Raw genomic sequence first — 7,850 nt, forward strand, 5'->3', positions numbered from 1 at the left:
AAACCCACGTCAATACGATGAATACGTGGAAGAAAGAGGCCTCGACAGGGTTGGTATGGACCGGTCCAGCACGTACGTTGCCATACACACGGATAAACATGAAACACACTAACGTCTCAAGTTTATCATGGAACCTTTTGCCACGTCGCAAACACACATAAAGACACAACAAACAAGGTAGAGATTTATAAAATGAAATATTGACATAAATTTTTTCTAAAGTCAAACTTTGTAAAATTTAACACAATTTATATTGGCGGGCCCCATCTGTTATAAACACGCTTAACCAAGCCAGATCCGCCGATCAGTGGTTTTTGCAAAAAAGAAAATACGCAAGACGTGGTGTTTTTTGTCGAAAAAATGTATCCTAGTGTTTTTCGCAAACCTAGCCTTCAAAGTGGTGGTTTCGTCTAATTTACTCCAAAATTCATGAAAATCGACTTAAGAAAAATCTTATATGCAGAGTCACAAGAAATCAGACGGAGTACATGCATCATGGTTTACACCTTCTATTACACTAAGAAGAAGAAGAAAACACTATTAATGTCATACAATCAGGCTCTCGCGGGAAGAACCACGATTGGCTTGCCATCCTATGGAGTAAACCGTCGAGATTTAGATTTGACGCCCATGTCATGCTCATCAACAAAGTGGCGGATAAAAACATGTACTATAATCTACACCTCCCATTATGAAGGCAAAAGAGAGAAAACGCTACTAATGTTTATGTCATACAACCGGCTCTTGTGGGGAAAACCACATCGGCTTACCCTCACTTAGACTAAACCGTCGCGATCTTGAATCGACCCCCACATTATGCTCATCTACAAAGTGGTGGATAAACTTCTTTCCCGCCTCTTTGTATGTGGGAACATGTATTGAGTAATGTTTGCTCATGAAAAATGCACCTGGCACGCCGTCCGTATGAGGAATCCATACGCCGGCATTGACGTCCGCCTCCAGAACCTCAACCTTAAGATTGTAAGGACGAGAGAGATAAGGCACGTATTTTCGCCGCCTTACCATGAATAACTTGTCATTCGACTCAAAGAGATGTCGACTGGTCACGATGCCATCTAGGTCTTCTCCATGTGCATACTCAGTGCCGTTCGGAACCCTGTAGTCAGAGTCGTTTGGTATCATGCCTTCAAAAAATGAATCACCTAAGATACCCGACCCATCATCGTAATCTCCATCATCCACGTCTTCTTCACCCTCATTGCTCGACACTTCTTCGTGGTCATCAATGTTAAAGTTGTTGTCCTTGTTCGCCAGTTTGTTCATTGTTACCTTATCATCGTCAGAGTCATCGTTGACAATTGATGCATCGTCCAACTCTTCGCCGTCCTCGTCAATGCTTGATGTCTCGTTGTACTCCACCTTGTCATTGCTCGACACTTCTCCGTCGTCTTCATACTCGTCTTCCTCGTCCCGCTCCTCCTCCTCATCATTATCATCACCCGACGGGTGCATGATAACATACTTAATATCCTTAACAAAGGGAATTCCCTCGTCGTCTTGATAAATATCCATCACAACAAGATCATTGCTCTTAGTGATCCCACATAGGTTGTCTTTGTAGAACACGACATTAAATATGGACGCATACGGCATCTCGCCCCGTCGGGGCCACCATGCGCCGGGTTTCCCAGGGCGACACAAGATGATGGGGTAATTGCAATTGTTGGTCGTCACCGCGACGATATCATCTTTGGTCGACCCCATAAGTACCTTCTGGACCTCGAACCGGTAAGAGGTGTCGTCGATGGCGGAGTCAAGCCCCGGAAGCGGCACCGTTGATTTGGTGAAAGGGTTGTACAAGAGATAGCTACGACGCCACCAGTCGGCGATGCGGTAAAAGACGAGCCAGCTGTGACACACGCCAACGAAGGTCATGTCGTCGGGGAAGGATAGCCCATGGTGAATACCGTGATCGGGGAAGGTGACAAAGGTGCCATCCGAGTAGATGATCCACGGCAGCTGCGGACGATTATGCTGGCGCACGGCGAGGTGCCATGGACGACACACGGCACGGAAGCGGGCACGGTCGTCGGGGCGCGGGAGGTGGGCAATGATCCGTCCTAGGAGCTCCGGCAGGAGGTCGGCCCACTGATGATGAGAAGGCCGCAAAGTCGCCGCCATGGTTCGATTCGATTTAGTGTTGTGCCGGTGGTAGTGCACAGATGAAAGCTGCGTCGCGTACCTACGTGGTAATATATAGGTGCCCAGCTGGGATCCAGGGGAATCTGAGTGGAGGAGGGAAAGGAAATCCGACCCGATAATTGAAACGGTCTGCAAAAAGATCTCATCTCTTCTAAACAAATATCTTATATCTGTAAAAGACCACATCAATGCGGATACAATTTCGAAACGGCTTCGGCCGGGCTTGTAGCCATCGCCGTAGTTCGTGTCGTTCGGTGCACGAGAACGGAAAAAATGAATACAGTATCCTCAAATGCCTGACCATGTTATTAGAATCCTAACGACCGACCACGTACTGTCAAAAAAAAAAGGCCGAGGCATTTCGTTCACCCTTGTTTACAAATATAAAACTTTGCAAGCTTTCTAGAGTGGGCGAAGGCTGCTGAGGATCTCCCCTTGGTCACCGACGCCGTGCCCTCCGGGTGTGGGCGGTGTTGGCTTCATGGAGGATGAAGAGGTAGAGCTTCATGGATGTTTCTCCCCTCGTGTTGGAGACAACTCATTGTCCGTGTCTGTCTTGTCCCTTGTGTTGTCTACCACTGAGGGTGAGCCCATCACCATGCTTGTGGCTTCGGTCGTGCAGATCATGCCCGAGCTTCAGGAACTATGCCCGAGCTCGGCTTCGTCTCTGTTCCTAGAGCATTTGGAGGTGGACTCATCGACGACATCATGCGAGGGGAGGTTTCGACTATGCCATGTAAAGAATTGGAGACACCTGAGTCCAGCGTTTCACTGGTGCCTATGATTGTTAATATTGTATCGATGGATCCTATTAATGATGTCGATGCGGCAGGTATGTTGGTGCATGTTCCTAGGAGCCTAATCGATTGGCAGTTGAGCCATCTATTCCCGGCCGATTCCTGGCGTTGGGTGTGGCATCGACGCAACAACTAGCATCGAGCGCCTGGGTATTTCTTGCCGCGTGGGACGAATCGCTGCTACAGCAGCCGGCTATATTAGCGCTTGTCAGGTAGCGTCTAGCGTTGCAACACATTAGCGCTTGGATGTGTTTTTTTCTATTTAACATTTTTTTTATTTCTCTCAACGCCCGTATAAGAGCCTTGCATTGAAGATGCCCTAAGTACTACGTTTGAGTGTCCAAATTTTAAAGACACAGGTCTCAAAATATTATTTTTTATTAAAAATCTGACAATTTTCAGCGGAAACCCCCTTGAAAAAAACGCAATAGGTTCATTGAACGGCACAAAAAAGTAAAATCCTATCTATTTCTCTGAAAAATCTGCAAGCGACTAACAGAATCAGGAGAGTAATACACTACGTAAAAATCATACTAGTATATACACAAGCGAGTTTGGCATGTACTAAGAACTTAAACCGATGAAGAGCCATGAATCGATTTTGAGAAGACATCACCGATGAAGAGCGTGCATGTTGTAACAGCCGGCACCCACGAGCCCACCTGCAGATTTGCCTCTAGGACGTCAGCGTCAGAATCATCATCAACCTCATTATCGGTTATGAACTCGTGACCGAGCCTCGTGGAATGGTTTCGTATAAAACGCCGGCGCCTTATCATGAGTAGCTTGCCGCCTGACTCAAGGAGATATCTTTCAGTTGCGGTGTAATCCATGAATTTGTTCTCCTCGACGTCATCGGGATTCGGGCAATACCCATCCAGATCTTTGTCCTCAAGGTTGTTTTCTACTTCATTTTCATCGTCGGATTCCTCGTCGCTCATGCTTTCCGTATCTTCGTCATCATCCTCGATACTTGATGTCTCGCTGCTTTCCATATCAGCTGCATCATCATCATCATCACTCGATGTCTCTTTGTAATCCGATGCTTCTTCACCCCCAAGACTCGATGCCTCGCTCGGCTCCACCACTTCATCATCCTCGCTGCCCGACACTTGTGATTCGTTTTCATCGTCCTCCTGCTCGCCCCCCTCGTCGTGACCTAGGAAGTGTTTGATAACATATTTAGCACTTCTAACCATTGGACATCCATCTTCTCTCTGACCAATTTCTAACTCGATAAGTTGTTCATCCGAGGTGACCCCATAGAGACTGCCCTCAAGGAACGCAATGTCACAAATACGAGCATATGGTAACGCTCGGCGCTTGAGCAACCATGTGCCGGATTTCCCAGGGCGGCACAATATAATCCGGCGATCCCTCATGTTAGTGGTCACGGCAACAAGATCATCTTGGGTGGACCTCATAAGCAGCTTTCTGACCTTGAACTCATCAGGAACCCTGCCGATGACCGAGTCCAAGCCCGGGAGGGGCAGTGTTGTGTTGGAGAAAGGGTTATGCAACATGTAGCTCCGCGGACCACCATTGGCGTCGGCGTGGTAGACGGCGAGCCAGCTGCCGCTGGCGCCTATGAGCTTGGTGTTTTCGGGGAAGGGGGACCATCTGTGAAGGTAATAGTTGGGAAGGGTGACAAAGGTGCCATCTGAGTGGACGATCCACGGTAGCTGCGGCGTATCGACGTGGTCGTGCATGGCAGAGCGCCACGAGCGGCAGACGGCGCGGAAGCGGGCACGGTCGGCGGGGAGCGGGAGGAGAGCGATGACCTGGCCTAAGAGGTCCGGCGGGAGGTCGGTCAATGTAAAAGGCTGCGAAGTCGACGCCGCCATGGCCGGGTCAACTCGATCGATAAGCTGCTCTCCTCTGCTCTGCTGGTGGTCGTAATCGATCGTACTGCTGCCGCCGATACAAATTTGTGTGGCGTATATGCTGTCAATATATAGGGTAGTGCTGCCGCCGATCTGGAGCCGTGCGTATCGGAATCGGAAAGGAGATCTAATCCGTTCCGGACACGGCTACGTACGATCGTCCCGGATTGCCCGCATCGACAAGGGGAAAGATGAAAGTAAATCCTCCCTCCAAAAAAGGAAAAATAAAAAACAGGGCGAGGAGACATCGTGCAGCTGGAATTGTTCGATCGGCGTACTAGTTGGATTAAGCCAGGTACTCGTTCAATTGAACGTGGACGTGACGCTTCTTTCTCAGGCTATTCTACGTGATGATCATGGTTTTTTCATTGCAGCTGGTACGGTGGGCTTTCGTGGTATGTCTTTTGAACACGGTACACACGTAGACGCTCATACACACACCTCCTTGAACGCATGCACGCATACACTATCAATATATGAGCACCTCCGAGAGAGTCGTTTTCGTTGTGTGTCGACCTTACGGCATGGCCTTTTTCTAACGGGACAGGTGGGGTGTAATAAGCTCAGAGAGTGGTTTTTCTATGCTCCAGCCAGATACACCCCTGCTTGAGCTGAAAACAAAGCAAGACAAATAAATAAAAATCTGAAACATTTAACTTCGATTATGACCAAATATTTGAGTGCCTGGAAAATTGGTGGCCAAATAACATCCGAGGAGCTCTATACAAAAAAAGTGTATACACAAACATATGTGCATTGTTTAAGCAGAATTTGTATTTCATTTATATGGAGATTATTTGATGTTATTTGACCACCAAACTTTGCAAGCACATGAAATATTTGTTCATAATTAATGCCATGACAGATTTTCTTTTTATTTATTTTGATTTTACTATTTAGCATTGTGTGGTCGGACTTGAGTGTGGCCACTATCTTCCCATGCGCTCATGGCCGACATAGATTGCTTGGAGGTCATTGAGGTGGTGAATAAGGGTGGGCACTGGTACGCGTCGGTCCTAAACAAACGGTTTTTAACCCCTTTCCGCGACGGCATTTGGAACTTTCGCCAAGTGAGTGTGTGCGATAGGGTGTTCTTCCCACACGACCAAGAAATCATCGGGGATAGGCCCTCCTGGACCCAGGCTGGGGCCGTGTGCGATCGGGCGAGGCATAGAAACCCAATCATTTCCGTAGTTATGTACATCCCACACGGTGAATCTCAGAAAAACATTTTCGTTCATATGTATATCACACACAGTCAATTCAAAGAATACGTTTCCGTTTTTATGTACATCCCACACAGTCAATTCAGGGAAAACGTTTCTGTTCGGATGTACATCCCACAAAGTTTTATGTATACGCTCGTGTGTGAAAGGTGTAACTATCACACATGCTCTGCCTTGGTTAACTGTTTGCTTTCATTAACTACATCACACACGATTTGATGTATAAAACTGTGTGGCATTGGGCTATGCATCACAAGCGCTTTTACCGTCAGAACCGTTTGCAAAGTTCCATGACCGTCTGTTCTCCTTTTATTTTTGCCTATAATTTATTATTCTAATTAGAAATTTTGAAATATGAAACGTGCAATTCAAATTCTTAGCACAATGGTTCAACAACGAATCCATAAATAAAAGGAGACAATATTTATCATACACGAATGGTTCAACAACGAATCCATAAATGAAAGGTCTAAAAGAGTAATTTGTTGTGGGCGGGGGGAAAAGGCAACACATTACTTATCATCCTAAAGTTCATTGTTGTCTTTGACAAAGTGTAAATAAAGAGCTTAATTCCAATCATCCATTTCTTTCGCATAACAATCTTTTTTAGTTTCCTCACTTGACGCTTGTTCACGAATATCTCATTGCCCCATACGCAAAAGGGATCGAAACGTGGATCAGTACCGCTCATATATGTACCTACAAGCAACCAATAAATGTTAGAAGCTAAACTGAGATTGCACAAATGATGTAAAATACAACTACATATGTTCCTAAGTACAAGTTTTTTTGTGAGATTTCAATATGAACTACATACGGATGTATATAGAATTATAGATGTAGTTTAGATTAGAATCTAGATTCACTCATTTTGCTCCTTATGTAGTTTATATTGGAATCTCTAAAAATACTTATATTTAGGAATAGATGGTGTATAAGACATGGGATGCAGCTAGCCTCGACGGCAAACAATAGCATCGCCCATTGTAGCCCTGTATAAGTACATGGAAAGCCAATATTAACTACAACAAGGTTAACATCCACCAAAAATACCAAATGATAATAAAACGACAACATCTGTAGTGATATCTTCATTTCAAAAGAGTAGCACGGTAGCAAAGGGATGGATTAAAAAATGAATACAACTGTTAATTGCAATAGGCTTAACAACATCCTAATTCATGTTTTGTAAGTTTGTAGCCATTGAAATACAACTCTTTAAAAATGGATACAACTGTTAATTGTAACAAGCTTAATGACCATTAAAACCGGTACTGATAAAAATGCAATTGGCAGAGTTAAATATCACACCTAGGTGCTGCCAGAGCAGATAATGGCCCAGTTGTCTGTAAAAAGGTAGGGAAAATAGCTCAAACGGGTTAGGCATGTCTAGTACAACATGCTTAATACATCGACAGTATAAAATATAGCCATTAATTGCAACTGATATTGGTAAGATTGAACTGATGGGTACATACTTGATAAGTCCTGAGAAGTAGTTGCTGGGGCACTTCATCTTAGCCAGAGCCCGCCCAAAGTCAGCGGCGGTGGAGGCGAGCTGTTCCTCCGGGTCGAAGCATGGATCAGTGCATGTGTACCTACAGGCAACCAGTAAATGATAGAAGTAAAATTGCAATTGCACAAATGATGTGAAATACTATAAGACATGAGATGCAGCTAACCTCGACAGCAAACAACAGCATCGGCCGTTGTGACCCTGTGTAAGTACATGGACAAGCATGTTAAGTACAACAGGGTTAGCATCCACCAAAAATAGCAAA

The sequence above is a fragment of the Triticum dicoccoides genome, chromosome 4B (genome assembly GCF_002162155.2).
Source record: "Triticum dicoccoides isolate Atlit2015 ecotype Zavitan chromosome 4B, WEW_v2.0, whole genome shotgun sequence".
Lineage (NCBI taxonomy): Eukaryota > Viridiplantae > Streptophyta > Magnoliopsida > Poales > Poaceae > Triticum > Triticum dicoccoides.